This window comes from Conger conger, chromosome 12 (genome assembly GCF_963514075.1).
Source record: "Conger conger chromosome 12, fConCon1.1, whole genome shotgun sequence".
Classification (NCBI taxonomy): Eukaryota; Metazoa; Chordata; class Actinopteri; order Anguilliformes; family Congridae; genus Conger; species Conger conger.
The window spans coordinates 48,106,167-48,122,363 of NC_083771.1; the positions used below are offsets into that span (position 1 = coordinate 48,106,167).

General features: G+C 46.6%; 1 protein-coding gene across 1 annotated transcript in view; it reads left to right on the forward strand.

Annotated features, from left to right (window-relative positions):
* The first annotated feature begins 10,952 nt into the window (after positions 1-10,952).
* megf10 (multiple EGF-like-domains 10) overlaps positions 10,953-16,197 on the forward strand; it is an 85,013-nt gene continuing 79,768 nt past the window's right edge. The window contains 1 exon segment of the mRNA XM_061262851.1: positions 10,953-11,069. The gene's annotated coding sequence lies outside the window, so the exon portion shown is untranslated.

Below are 16,197 nucleotides of genomic sequence, written 5' to 3' on the forward strand. Positions count from 1 at the left end.
ATTCGCTGACTGCCCGTTCAAAGGCAGACGCGGCAAAATCAGAATTCAAGTTCCTGTTGTGAAAAGCACGCTTGATAAACAATAAAATAAAATAAAAATTTTGTTAGAACTATCTGTATCTACTTAAAATAGCAAACGATTTAATACAATCTGTTTTAATAAATACATGTTTCAAACAGTTTCCTACACTCCTACACGTTTATTACCTAAATTATTATACAGCAATTTATTTGAAAACAACTCAAAACGGCATTGGCATTGGCCTTTGGCTTATCTATATGTAGCCTACTACACAGGTAATTGAGTTTTCTTGTTTATTTTTCAATGCGGTTAATGTTAAAACACAACAAGACCTTTATCTTAAATTGACTATTCATTTACTTTTTAAGCTACTGCCAAAACGTTTTCTGTCCATCAAATAATGTAGCCTAACTATTATTAAATCATATTATGTAACTCGAGAAGTCTTGTGAAGCTGTTTTTGGGCAAGATTTTTTTCTTGTGAACCAGTCCCAGACATAAAACTCCAGTACCACAAAGCAAATCGGGCTTAATAGCAACAACCTGATGCACATTAGGCTCGGCTTTGGACCGCTTTGGACTTGAAGTGCTTTCATCAACCTATAATTACACGTACTAAAATATATCAGTCATATACATAGTCTATGTAAGCTATCGAGTGTAATTTTATTCTTAAATTAGCTATGCTGAAAATGAACTCGAATGTTTTTCAGAACTGTGCAATCCGGCAGATCATTTCCATATCATTGTTCTACCTCGCCTTGAAGACGGCCAGGATGAGAAATTCTGTGTACCGTTCCCTCCTCCAACATCCCCGGTGTATGTTCGGTTTCCAGGGAAACGGACGAGGACATCAAGAGGATCCGCTCACAGTCTGCCGCGCGGGGAAGGTAGGGGTCGCAGCCCAAATGCAAAACTACATCTGCGTTCCAGCCCGCTCGCTGCCTGCCTTCGGAGCACGCGTACATATTTCACTTTGTCATCTCTTGCGAGGGCAGAATGTATTATACAATAAATGCAAATTCGCAATTTGTTTGACAAAACATGAAAACTCAATGCATACTAACAGCAATTGTTATGAAAAATTGTTATGAAACATTCTTTATTTATTTATTTCATTTTTTGCAAAGATCTCTACATGCATCAATCTCTCAGATCCAGTTAAACATCATGATAATTATTTATTGAGATATCTTCTTCTAGTAAGCACCATACTGACTTGGTATAAAGACAAAACATTTTAGTTTTTAGTTTAGTTCTGCTTGTATCTACTCTGGCAGTGTAGCATGGTAATTAAAGCTGGAGCTGAAGTGCGTGGAATGAGCATTAAGTGCATTGGACACACAGATACCCTGACGACCACCATAGAGACACACAGACACCCTGACGACCACCATAGAGCCACACAGACACCCTGACGACCACCATAGAGACACACAGATACCCTGTCGACCACCATAGAGACACACAGACACCCTGATGACCACCATAGAGACACACAGATACCCTGACGACCACCATAGAGACACACAGACACCCTGACGACCACCATAGAGCCACACAGACACCCTGACGACCACCATAGAGCCACACAGACACCCTGACGACCACCATAGAGACACACAGACACCCTGACGACCACCATAGAGACACACAGATACCCTGGCGACCACCATAGAGCCACACAGACACCCTGACGACCACCATAGAGCCACACAGACACCCTGACGACCACCATAGAGCCACACAGACACCCTGACGACCACCATAGAGCCACACAGACACCCTGACGACCACCATAGAGACACACAGACACCCTGTCGACCACCATAGAGACACACAGATACCCTGTCGACCACCATAGAGACACACAGACACCCTGACGACCACCATAGAGACACACAGATACCCTGACGACCACCATAGAGACACACAGATACCCTGTCGACCACCATAGAGACACACAGACACCCTGACGACCACCATAGAGCCACACAGACACCCTGACGACCACCATAGAGACACACAGACATCCTGACGACCACCATAGAGCCACACAGACACCCTGACGACCACCATAGAGACACACAGACACCCTGACGACCACCATAGAGACACACAGACACCCTGACGACCACCATAGAGACACACAGATACCCTGACGACCACCATAGAGACACACAGATACCCTGACGACCACCATAGAGACACACAGATACCCTGACGACCACCATAGAGACACACAGATACCCTGACGACCACCATAGAGACACACAGATACCCTGACGACCACCATAGAGACACACAGACACCCTGACGACCACCATAGAGACACACAGACACCCTGACGTCCACCATAGAGACACACAGACACCCTGACGACCACCATAGAGACACACAGACACCCTGACGACCACCATAGAGACACACAGACACCCTGACGACCACCATAGAGACACACAGACACCCTGACGACCACCATAGAGACACACAGGCACCCTGACGACCACCATAGAGACACACAGATACCCTGACGACCACCATAGAGACACACAGACACCCTGACGACCACCATAGAGACACACAGACACCCTGACAACCACCATAGAGACACACAGACACCCTGACGACCACCATAGAGACACACAGATACCCTGACGACCACCAGAGACACACAGATACCCTGACGACCACCATAGAGCCACACAGACACCCTGACGACCACCATAGAGACACACAGGCACCCTGACGACCACCATAGAGACACACAGGCACCCTGACGACCACCATAGAGACACACAGGCACCCTGACGACCACCATAGAGACACACAGATACCCTGACGACCACCATAGAGACACACAGACACCCTGACAACCACCATAGAGACACACAGACACCCTGACGACCACCATAGAGACACACAGACACCCTGACGACCACCATAGAGACACACAGACACCCTGATGACCACCATAGAGACACACAGATACCCTGACGACCACCATAGAGCCACACAGACACCCTGACGACCACCATAGAGCCACACAGACACCCTGACGACCACCATAGAGCCACACAGACACCCTGACGACCACCATAGAGACACACAGACACCCTGTCGACCACCATAGAGACACACAGATACCCTGTCGACCACCATAGAGACACACAGACACCCTGACGACCACCATAGAGACACACAGATACCCTGACGACCACCATAGAGACACACAGATACCCTGTCGACCACCATAGAGACACACAGGCACCCTGACGACCACCATAGAGACACACAGATACCCTGACGACCACCATAGAGACACACAGATACCCTGACGACCACCATAGAGGCAGCAGGTCACCATTCGACGCTGACGGATGTGTGTCATACCTCTTCATCACACACACAACCTGCCAGTGTCAACTGAAAGCTGCATTTTTACAATAGGCAAGATTTTTCTGTTAAAAATATTGTTACAAGACTATTGTAAATCCCTTCTATCATTGAAAAAGGCTCACAGACTCGCTCTCTGCCTCAAGTTTTTTTCATATCCAGGTAGTTACACTTTTGAGGTTTAACCACTTTTGTGCTACAATCGTAGGAGCGTACGACTTGCAGAACACGTGTGTGTGGGTGTGTGTGTGTGTGTGTGTGTGTGTGTGTGTGTGTGTGCGCTGTGTATCTGTGTTTGTGTGTGTGTGTGTGTGTGTGTGTGGGTGGGTGAATGAGAGGCAATAATTGTAAAGAGCTTTGAATAAAAGCACAATAGTCTGTTAGAATACACCACGTCATTCGCAATGTACAAATGGCAACCTTGAGAGCAGATTCTGTCTTGCTCAGGGCTGTGTGTGGGTGCAGACATGTATTAAGAGTAATATAATCGTAATAGATGTAAGTTAACAAGGTTCCATATAGTAGAACATTAAATTAGCCTGTGGATAGTGAAGGAGTTGAAGCTGTTATAAAACAACACTGTGAATGTATTAAAACGCACAGTCCCCCACATCCACACAGTGTGTGACGTTATGACAGCACCATGGATGTATTAAAACACACAGTCCCCCAAGACGTCCACACAGTGTGTGACATTATGACAGCACCGTGAATGTATTAAAACACACAGTCCCCCAAGACGTCCACACAGCGTGTGACGTTGTGACAGCACCATGGATGTATTAAAACACACAGTCCCCCAAGACGTCCACACAGTGTGTGACATTATGACAGCACCGTGAATGTATTAAAACACACAGTCCCCAAGATGTCCACACAGCGTGTGACGTTATGACAGCACCGTGATGGTTCACTTCTGCTTGGCCTAGCGGAACACACCCAAGCGCTCGGCACAGACGGATTTCAGCCCGGTGGATAACGATGAGCCTTATAGACACAGTCCCTAAAGCAGCCTGTTCTTGCTGAAGCTCATGAGAGGCGCTGGAGAATGGACATGTACAACTGGACATACAGACGCACAGACCCACAGACACACCGACACACACAGAGACCACAGACACAGCGACACACCGACCACAGACCACAGACACACCGACACACACAGAGACCACAGACACAGCGACACACCGACACACAGACCACAGACACACAGACCACAGACACACCGACACACAGACCCACAGACACACCAACACACACAGAGACCACAGACACACCGACACACAGACCACAAACACACCGACACACAGACAGACCACAGACACAGCGACACAGCGACACACAGACCACAGACACACCGACACACAGACCACAGACACAAAGAGAAATGGAAAATGAATGCTTGGAAATGTCAAATTTGCCCTTTTCTACTGGCAAACTAATGCAGAAATAAATACGCATCTAAGACCAAATTTATATTTTAAAGATCTAGGGTGCTGAGACTTCTGCACAGTACTGTATGTAAAATGTGTTCTGCAATATATGCAAAATATTAAAACAAAAAGAAAGTACATATAAGAAATATATTTGAGGAAAGACCAACATATATTGCCATATACTATGTGCTATATATTTTAAATGTATGGCAATATATATATTTTTTGTGTGGGGGAAAAACAGTTATTGGTGTTTCACTACAATTCCACTGATTTGTGTCTTGGGGGGGGGGGGGGGGTTATGGGTTTGAATCATAGGCTGAATGTTTTACTCTGCACACTCCCTCTGTGTGTGTGAGAGTGTGTGTGAGTGTGTGAGTGCAAGTGTTTCTGTTTGTCTGTGTGTGTGTCAGTGTGTCAGTGTGTGTGTGTGTGTGTCAGTGTGTGTGTGTGGCTGCATTTGTTCACCATTTCACCCTGAATGCTTGTGCCGTGTGTGCGGTTTAGCCCTGATGCTCAGCAGTATGTGCAGTTTAGCCCTGATGCTCAGCAGTGTGTGCAGTTTAGCCCTGATGCTCAGCAGTGTGTGCGGTTTAGCCTGTGTGTGTGGTTTAGCCTGTGTGTGCGGTTTAGCCCTGATGCTCAGCAGTGTGTGCAGTTTAGCCTGTGTGTGCGGTTTAGCCCTGATGCTCAGCAGTGTGTGCAGTTTAGCCTGTGTGTGCGGTTTAGCCCTGATGCTCGTGCCGGTTTCCAAACAGCTCAGGGGGCTCTTCATTTCATTTGCAGAATGAGCCTGTTCTACACAAACAGGAGGTTATTAAATATAACTTGGTTATATATAGAAAGAGGGATCAGAGCACTACGAGATAAGCCAGAATTAATTGCGTATTCGGTGCAGTTGACAGAGATTGTAAAATGGATCTGGGTAAGCCTTGGCTTAAAACAAATGCAAGTTCTTCTTAAGTGCCACTTAATTGTAGTTTGGATTCAGTTCATGATCTTGGAAAAGCGGTCTCTGAAGAAGCATGAGTGATCAGTGACAGCATTTTGTCCCTGTACTTTCACACTTTGTTTCTCAAGAGCCGTCTTCATGTTGTACTCCCCTGCCACCTACGGGCGTCTAGTAGCAACTGCACTGTTGACGTGTCATCTCTGAAATCAAACTGAAGTAAAAGCTCCTTTTTAAATTGAAATGGTAATTGTCCTTGTTTTTGTTCTCCGCAGACTGCTGTCTGGAGACGGATTGTCAGCTTTGTGCGGTGTTTTTGTAAAGCTCTCGTTCAAAGAGCCAGGGCATGAGGAGAGTCCCTGCTTGACTGAACGCTGTGGGGATGTTTTCATAATGATGTTTCGTTGGTACATATGTACAGCAAGAAGCTGATTTGTATAAATGGATATATTGTTCAATTTCAAGATATTACATATATGGTAATAAACAAGATATGCTAGTCCATCCGGCACGGATGGTGGGTAGCACTGCCGCCTCACAGCAAGGAGGTCCTGGGTTCGAATCCCGGTCGGCCGGGGCCTCTCTGTGTGGAGTTTGCATATTCTCCCTGTGTCTGCGTGGGTTTCCTCCGGGTACTCCGGTTTCCTCCCACAGTCCAAAGACATGCAGGTTACGCTGATTGGAGAGTCTAAATTGCCCGTAGGTATGAGTGTGTGAGTGAATGGTGTGTGTGCCCTGCGATGGACTGGCGACCTGTCCAGGGTGTGTTCCTGCCTTTCGCCCAATGTATGCTGGGATAGGCTCCAGCCGCCCTGCAGGGATAATGAATGAATGAAGTTCTGATTGATCCACATCAATATCAAATTGACTATGGCAATGTAATTGATTGCGGTTACAACTGAACTCACTCAACAAATCATTTTCTGAGATTATATGTTCCAGTAGATAATACTTGATGTATGATTGGGAAAGAAATCATAATGTACGATTTGTATCATGAAGAGGGAAAGGAGCAGATAATCCCTGGGGAATCGATGCACACCTGAGTGCTCACCGTGGTTTTGGATCCGTGTTGATCCCTGCATGCGATGGCTAATCTGCCTGTAATCCCCCTGCTCCCCACGTCCGCGCAACATTACATTACATTACATTATTGGCATTTTGGCAGACGCTCTTATCCATACAGTTGATTAGACTAAGCAGGAGACAATCCTCCCCTGGAGCAATGCAGGGTTAAGGGCCTTGCTCAAGGGCCCAACGGCTGTGCGGATCTTATTGTGGCTACACTGGGATTCGAACCCCTGACCTTGCCTGTCCCAGTCATTTACCTTAACCACTACGCTACAGGTAACAACAAGCCCATAATATGCCCCTCACTGCTGCTCTAGTGACGGGGTTGCCTAACAACCAGGGAACCCCATGTTTCCATATGCACCTGCGGAAGACCATGTACACTTAAGGGATGACTTAAGTGTCACACACGTGCCTGTGTCTGTTTGTTGGTCAGCAGTCAGATAAAGTTGTTTCACTCGGCCGTATGATAAAGATGTTTTTGCTTAAGAGTTGATTCACCAGGAACAAGAAGAATATGTACAGGGCTGGAACACTGTAGAATGTGCCGGGTGTATCGATTTGACGTAAAAAAACACAGAGTGCGTATATCAGAGAGCTGGCTGCTTTGCTTCAGGGAAAGCACTGTGCTGACGTGTTGTGCATTCTCTCAATGCTGCATGTAATGACGAGAGAGCCTCGTCTCAGTGGTGCTTTCCTCAACAATCGGGACAATGTTTATATTTTTCCTCTGCGCAGTGGCACCAACATTATATTTGTATTTTGCTTGGCGGCGTTAAGCTTTACCCGCTGTTAAGTTTCATACATCACTCCTTTATCAGGCTCGGTGCTGGGCTGGGGATGTTCTGGCTCCTGGTGCACAGAACCTTGTACAAGGACACGGCTGCATTGTTCCGGCAGGGAGCGGAGACCGTCCCTGGTTCTGAGCCAAAGCTATTACCCTCTAATTTACACCTCAGCCTGCCTGTGCTGTCTGCCTGAGCCCTTCATCCGCTCAGTCCTTTCACCACCGCAATATATGTGCCATATATTTCAAAATATTTCGAATAAATATAGCAATATATGTTCCTTCCTAAAATACTTTTCTTATATTTAAAGATGTATGGAAAATGCTAGTGTGTTTTTTAGATATTTAAGAATATAAAAAAAGATTTTAATAAGTAATATATTACAAAATACATTTCGCATATGTTTTTTCCCCCTTGTGGGGTTATTCATTTAGTTTTTGTTGACAGGATCATGTTTTTTCTTTACGATTATTTTTACCATCTCAGTCTGTTTATTTATTTTTACATTACATTACATTACATTTTACAAGGAAAAGAGGGGTGAAAAATAAGCCAGGGGCTTATAATTCAGGGCCCCTCATCTCCTGGCTCCTGTCTCCTAGCTCCTGGCTTCTTCAAGAAGCATTTAACAGGTTACAATGACCATAGAGATGGTGGACTTCGATCGATTGATTTCCTGGTCAGCCAAGGAGTGAGGACATGAGGAAGGTGAGGACATGAGGAAGGGTAAAGTAAGCGACTGGAATGAGCCTCCCTGTGGGAGATCTGCAGAGAGTGAGGCATCATGGGACTTGTTAAATCCTGCCAGGCTCAATTGCTGGACTCAGAGGATCCTTAGAGGATATCATGACCAACAGCAGCAGCACTAAGAGGATCCTGATCTCAGAGGATCACCAGCAGCACTCAAGAGGATCTCAGAGGATCTCAGAGGATCACCAGCAGCACTCAAGAGGATCTCAGAGGATCTCAGAGGATCTCAGGATCACCAGCAGCACTCAAGAGGATCTCAGAGGATCTCAGGATCACCAGCAGCACTCAGAGGATCTTAATGGATCTCAGAGGATCTCAGGATCACCAGCAGCAGCAGCACTCTCTCGGGTACCGTGTCACAGTGCAGGAGCACCAAAGAAAAGATGTTCTAATGAAAGAGTCATTTTTAGGTTTTATTTGTGATAGCTGCGTTTTATCAACTTTATGGCAAAGTCTCGCAAGAGAAGGTACACCTGTAAGGGCTGGGAACCTCCAGCCAGAGAATAAAATCAGACCCATCGATATTTCACCACTTCTGGCGTGACGACATTTCTCCTGTTTTTAAAGTGTCAGTGCAAAAGGAGCAGGAGAACAGACTTGATGAAAATGTGAAATGAGCATGAATTAGACACCATTTCCTTTTGGTTATGAGGCAGTTACGACCTCCCAGTGTTCCAGAGGCACAATGCGCTCGCTGGAGTGAAGTGCAAATATAGATGTGTGTATTCTCCCAGAATATTGAAGAACAATATGAAGAAAAGGCAAATAAGCTGAAGGGAATTATTTGAGGATAGAAGCTTTCTAAAATCAATCTTTAACATAATATGGATAAATAAAAAGTAGTGGAGGCAGAAATACGGGGGCTTTGAAGACCAGGCTTGATACGGTGCTGGATACCTGGAGATGTACCATCCTGTAGGTTTTCACTCCAACCCTAACAAAGCACACCTCATTCATCAGCTAGAGCAGGGCTGCCCAACCCTGTTCCTGGAGATCTACTATCCTGTTAGTCTTCACTCCAACCCTGACAAAGCACACCTCATTCAACAGCTAGAGCAGGGCTGCCCAACCCTGTTCCTGGAGATCTACCTTCCTGTAGGTTTTCACTCCAGCCCATGAAAAGCACACCTTCGGCAGCTGGAGATATCATTGAGCTAATTAGTAGCTTATCCAACCAGTATTTTGTAGTTGTTCCAATGACCTTCAGTATGCACTTACTGTACATCACTCTGAATAAACACGTCTGCTAAATAATTGTAATGTAGAATCAGGTGTGCCAGGTTAGGGTTGGAGTGCAAACCTACAGGATGGTGGATGGTAGACCTGGTCTACAATATACCAATGCCTCGTCCAAATCTGAATGTTGGTTATGGAGATGGGCTGATTATTATTTCATACTGTTGACTAATTCTTGTTTTAGAGTAGACGGCATAATTGCACAGAAATTCAGTAATTTGTATTTGCACCCTAGTGTTTGCTGGCTTTTCGGTCAAACGGTGTAGCTCAACAGTTTTAGCAGCAGTATTGTTTTGCTCTATCTTGACACCGTTTGTTATCCTCATTCTGGTTAATTAAAATGCAATTAAGAAAGGAATGCCTACTTCTGTCATTGATTTATGCTGAATTCTGTATAAGATTTGATTGATGGAGAACAGGGAACAACAGAAAACTGCACAGTTTTGCGTGGACAACCATAAGAAAAAAAGTATAAACGTACTAACGTAGAACACTGCCTCGCGTTTATCAGCTTGGACAAAGCTGTCAAACCAATGTTCATGGTGCTGTTATTTGACTGGTGGCGCATTAGTCTTGATGCGTTGAACAATACCACCCCTTTGAAGCTAGGTGGCGCATTAGTCTTGATGCGTTGAACAATACCACCCCTTTGAAGCTAGGTGGCGCCAAAACCACGAAACGTTGAAACCAACTGCAAACCTCCAGTGCATTGTCGGAAATAATTAGCCGATAAAGAGGTCATTATCCAGAGTTTGACGCGGAATATGTGGAAACTTTCCACGTATGTGCTTTGCAAAGCCGCCAATTTGTTGACAGTTTTTAGCCGTTTTTGTTTTCTTTTTTTTGCATTCATTTTAAGTTTTGAAAATCTTAAGTTGCTGGCACACTTTTAATCAGTGGGCTAATAGTTTGCCTATTTAAATGACGGAATAACAACATAAATACTTTATAGAAAAACATCTGGCGATGCACATGGGACCAGTATTTAAGTGCGACCGTCACGGCGGAGTTTCTTCAAAACTTGTTTAGCAACAAATGCCAGCCCCATTGGCTGGGACTGGGAATGAGGTCACGACGGGGATTGTGATGGTGCTTTGACTGCTTTCTCGTTTTGGGGGCAAGTTCATTCCGACCACATCCTGCCGTGCCTGGGATGCGCTGAAACCGTCACCAAGGCGATCATCAGACCTAACCTACTGCCTCAACTTTCCAAACGGGACCCTTGTGTATTGCGCTTATTAGCGGGGATATTCTACTGTAGAGTTGGAATCTTTCGCTTGGGAACTTTTTATTTATTTTTATGAACCTGCTGTTGCCTTGATTTTCTTGTCTTTTTTTCATTTTATTTTTTTACTCGCGAGCAGCGCTTTCGATAGCGCATCCAATGGTCTTCGGAAGGACGCAGCTGTTTTTATAGAATAGGTAAGTGCTGCTGTTTACTTTCTGCGCTTATGTTGGATTTTGTCTTGGCTTTATTCGCGTGGCTTGTTGGTGTTCTGTTTACTAATGGCGACAAAACAATCCCGACCGCTATCCCGCTCGCTATCCCGCTGCTATTACGCGGATGTTTTTGGCATATCAATTGCCCATGTTGTTCAACCTTTTAAGCGGAGATTGTATGTAACGTCACTGCATGTCCCAGTTGGCACTCAGTAATAACCTGTGCCTTCACCGGCCCATCAGTTGACACGTTTCGGTAGCTTTGCTGCGAACTTTCGTCGAAGTGAAATTCCCGAAAAGTTGAAGGAGCTGCGCTTGAATTGATTTCAGAAGTGAAATGTTAAACTGCAGCCAGCACTTCGTTTCCTTGACAACTGCCGTGAGAGCAATCCAGTGGCTCGTGCGCACGATGTTGTCATCTGCGATAAACATTATATCCTTGTTACTTCATATTGGTTTTGGCATTTATTGTAGCACATTAAATCATTTCCCGGTGTAAAGCAGCTCGTAAAATGCAAAAGCGACGTCCTCTAATGTCCGGAATATAGCATTATGATGTGCGCGAAACTTCAAATGGGCTATGTGGAGTCATTTGCAAAAATACATTTTCATCACCGTAATGCCCAATTGAAACTGTATTTGTCTTGTGGCTTGTCTACAATGAAATGGACTGCCCTAATACATTTTTGCGCGGTGAACCGTAACATTTTACAGGCCAAAATTAAACTGATGAAACTCACTTAACACCAGTGTGACTTTCTGCGCAGAGAGTTTCAGATTTATACGGACTTACTGTTCATCGACCGTTGCAGCCGAAACTTTGTCTTCGACCAGGGGTATTAACAAGTGCTTACAGCGCTCTGTTTTCTTGGTTGCCTGATACACTCGAACCGAAATAAGCTAGTAGTATAGAAACTGGTAATGCGTTTGTTATGTGGAGCCACGCGCTCAAAACAGAATGCGTGGAGTACTCTTGAGTTAATTTGATCTAGAAGAACCTCCGCTCCATTTAACGACTCATGTGAAGTTTGAGAAATACAAATTAAGTTAACTCGCAAGCATTGAAAGTGCCCCAGAATACAGATGTCAGATAAATAGAACCCCCGCGGTTACCAGATAATGTCCTGTAATTTCGCTACCAATGGCTGACCACAAGAAACGTTAAGAATGAAAAGAAATAGATCAATCGCAACGAGTACTGTAACCGTGTGTGTTGACTCCATCTGTGCTGCGGTGCACTGTACACAAAAGGAACGTCTGACAAAAGTCTGACAAAAGTCAAACGCAAACATTGTCAAAGAAAGAAGGGATGAGAACGGTGCGAAATGAAAGGATAAAGAAAAATAAAATAATCATAAAAGCGCGGCTTAAATATGTAAGGATAAAATCGCACACGAAAAAGCGCACTGGCTTCTTTGTGCATTTTAAATTATTTTTTGATGCAAAATTAAATGATTATTCAATTATTATTAATGATGATTGTAAACCAGTGCATTAAGAGCATTCGTAGTAACTTTGGGCTTGTTTGGAGTGTAGTGCTTCAGAATGTGTGTGTGTGTAAAGGGGGGGTTGTGAGCGTGTGGGTAGGTCACTGTCAGTATGTCTACACGTTGTTTTGTGTGTGCGCGCACGTGTGTTCATGTATACGGCTTGTTTGTGTGTGTGCGCGCATGAATGCACACGCGTGTTAAGATGGATGTGCGCTATTGTGTTACGCAGACAGTGTGAATGTAACCGCGCGCACACTGGGTTAGCATGAAGAATGTGCAACACACATCATTACATTCAGCCGCGCCACAAAACGCTGCAAGGACAAACTCCTTCTTTGGAGGAAACCTTTCTATCCATCTCCTCGGGCTAAAAACAGAGAGAAAGGAGAGCGAGCGAGTGAGGGGGGAGGTGGAGGGGGGTGTCTGCAGTGACACCCATTGTCCCCCTGTTGGGGTCATGTGATGCACTCATAATGGAACACTGAACTTGGCGGAGAGAGAATTAGGGAGGGAGAGAGAGAGGGAGAGAGAGAGGGAGGGAGGGAGGGACGGGGGGGGGGGGGTCACAGGATTCCAAAAACACCTGTAATGTCTCTGTTTTGTTTTTTAAATTTATTTATTTTTGGTGTTGGGGGGGAGGGGGGTTAAAAGCAGGCCCATGTACTGAAACCCGGAACAGCTGTTTTCAACTCTTTTCAATCCTGCTTTCTGGGTTTTACTCAGTGCAGTTATCCAGCAAACTCAGTAATCCTGTTTTGTGGGTTGTACTCAGTGCAGTTATCCAGCTAACTCAGTAATCCTGCTTTGTGGAACAGGGACCAGGTGTCCATCCAGGCTGGATGTAATAAGTGCACACTTATTCTATCGGTCATTCACGAAGGTGTCTGCTGAGGGGATGTAGAGGTTTCACCTGCACTGAGGTTCCGTAGACGCACCCTATCGAGCTCAAGGGTTCTCTGTCTCGGAGCTTTCACACCTATGACAGAGGGTTCCTCTATGGAGACACGCCAAGGAGCCATAGTTTCTAAGAGTGCGTAGGGACGGGTACTTACACCACTCAACGGCAGGCTTTGTCTTCACTGGAACCAAAAACACCTGGACGTGTCATCACTCTTGCATGTGAACCGCAGGTAATAAGGAGGCCATTTTGACCGAGTATTGGAATTATCTCGGATCCTGACGAACGTGACGTCATCAGAAGCCCCTGAGCCCTCCACCTAAAATGGCGGGTGTTTGCTGCCACGGTTACCGAATCAAATGAACATGAAAAAAAGACAATAAGTAAAATGGCCGCCAGGGCGGCGGGATAACGGGCGCGCTGTCAGGTAGAGACGTCGCGCCCCCTGTGAACACGCGTGTCGCTGACGCTAGCCTTCCTCGCGAGCGGGGCGACGGTGAAGCGGGCCAAGCGTTTAGGAGCTGCCGGGCGACCGTGACCGTGTTATTATTATCATGCGTCCGTGTTTTGCTTTGGGAGTGGCAGACAGAGGCATCTGCTCGCAGTAAAGGCAGCATTATTTCTGATGATAATTAAAGGGTAGGGAACAGAAACGGGGGTTTCGCAGAGAGAGGAAGGTTCAGAATAAGTCGACCGGCAGCAGATGGTGCGACGCTTCCATAAATTCTTATTTTTAAACCGTGTGCATTTCCACTCTCGTCAGACCCGGTGATGTCAGACGAACAGCAACCGTTGCAACAGCCAATCACGGGCCTATGAGCTGTGTGGTCTGAGCCAATCACGAGCCTATGTGCTGTATGGTCTGTTGTGGGGCATTATTCATTCTGTTTTTTTATGTTCGGAGCGTGTTTCAACTCAGAGAATCATCAATAATAATAAATAAATCGTTTGTTATTTAGCTGAAGCTTTTGTCCAAAGTGACTTGCAGTTGATTAGACTGAGCAGGGGAACTAATCCCCCCAGGAACAATGTGCGGTTAAGGGCCTTGCTCAAGAGCCCAACAGCTGCACTGATCTTATTGTGTGCAACACTCATGTACCTTAGCCACTAGGCTACAGGCTGTCCCAGTCATGTACCTTAGCCACTAGGCTACAGGCTGTCCCAGTCATGTACCTTAGCCACTAGGCTACAGGCTGCCCCAGTCATGTACCTTAGCCACTAGGCTACAGGCTGTCCCAGTCATGTACCTTAGCCACTAGGCTACAGGCTGCCCCAGTCATGTACCTTAGCCACAAGGCTACAGGCTGCCCCAGTCATGTACCTTAGCCACTAGGCTACAGGCTGCCCCAGTCATGTACCTTAGCCACTAGGCTACAGGCTGCCCCACTCATGTACCTTAGCCACTAGGCTACAGGCTGTCCCACTCATGTACCTTAGCCACTAGGCTACAGGCTGCCCCACTCATGTACCTTAGCCACTAGGCTACAGGCTGTCCCACTCATGTACCTTAGCCCCGAGGCTACAGGCTGTCCCACTCATGTACCTTAGCCACGAGGCTACAGGCTGTCCCACTCATGTACCTTAGCCACTAGACTACAGGCTGCCCCAGTCATGTACCATAGCCCCTAAGCTACAGGCTGCCCCAGTCATGTACCTTAGCCACTAGGCTACAGGCTGCCCCACTCATGTACCTTAGCCACTAGGCTACAGGCTGTCCCACTCATGTACCTTAGCCACTAGGCTACAGGCTGCCCCAGTCATGTACCTTAGCCTCTAGGCTACAGGCTGCCCCAGTCATGTACCTTAGCCACTAGGCTACAGGCTGCCCCAGCCATGTACCTTAGCCACTAGGCTACAGGCTGCCCCAGTCATGTACCTTAGCCACTAGGCTACAGGCTGCCCCACTCATGTACCTTAACCACGAGGCTACAGGCTGCCCCAGTCATGTACCTTAGCCACTAGGCTACAGGCTGCCCCAGTCATGTACCTTAGCCACTAGGCTACAGGCTGTCCCAGTCATGTACCTTAGCCACTAGGCTACAGGCTGCCCCAGTCATGTACCTTAGCCACTAGGCTACAGGCTGCCCCAGTCATGTACCTTAGCCACTAGGCTACAGGCTGCCCCAGTCATGTACCTTAGCCACTAGGCTACAGGCTGCCCCAGTCATGTACCTTAGCCACTAGGCTACAGGCTGCCCCACTCATGTACCTTAACCACGAGGCTACAGGCTGCCCCAGTCATGTACCTTAGCCACTAGGCTACAGGCTGCCCCAGTCATGTACCTTAGCCACTAGGCTACAGGCTGTCCCAGTCATGTACCTTAGCCACTAGGCTACAGGCTGCCCCAGTCATGTACCTTAGCCACTAGGCTACAGGCTGCCCCAGTCATGTACCTTAGCCACTAGGCTACAGGCTGCCCCAGCCATGTACCTTAGCCACTAGGCTACAGGCTGCCCCAGTCATGTACCTTAGCCACTAGGCTACAGGCTGCCCCACTCATGTACCTTAACCACGAGGCTACAGGCTGCCCCAGTCATGTACCTTAGCCACTAGGCTACAGGCTGCCCCAGTCATGTACCTTAGCCACTAGGCTACAGGCTGCCCCAGTCATGTACCTTAGCCACTAGGCTACAGGCTGTCCCAGTCATGTACCTTAGCCCCTAGGCTACAGGCTGCCCCAGTCATGTACCTTAGCCACTAGGCTACAGGCTGCCCCAGTCA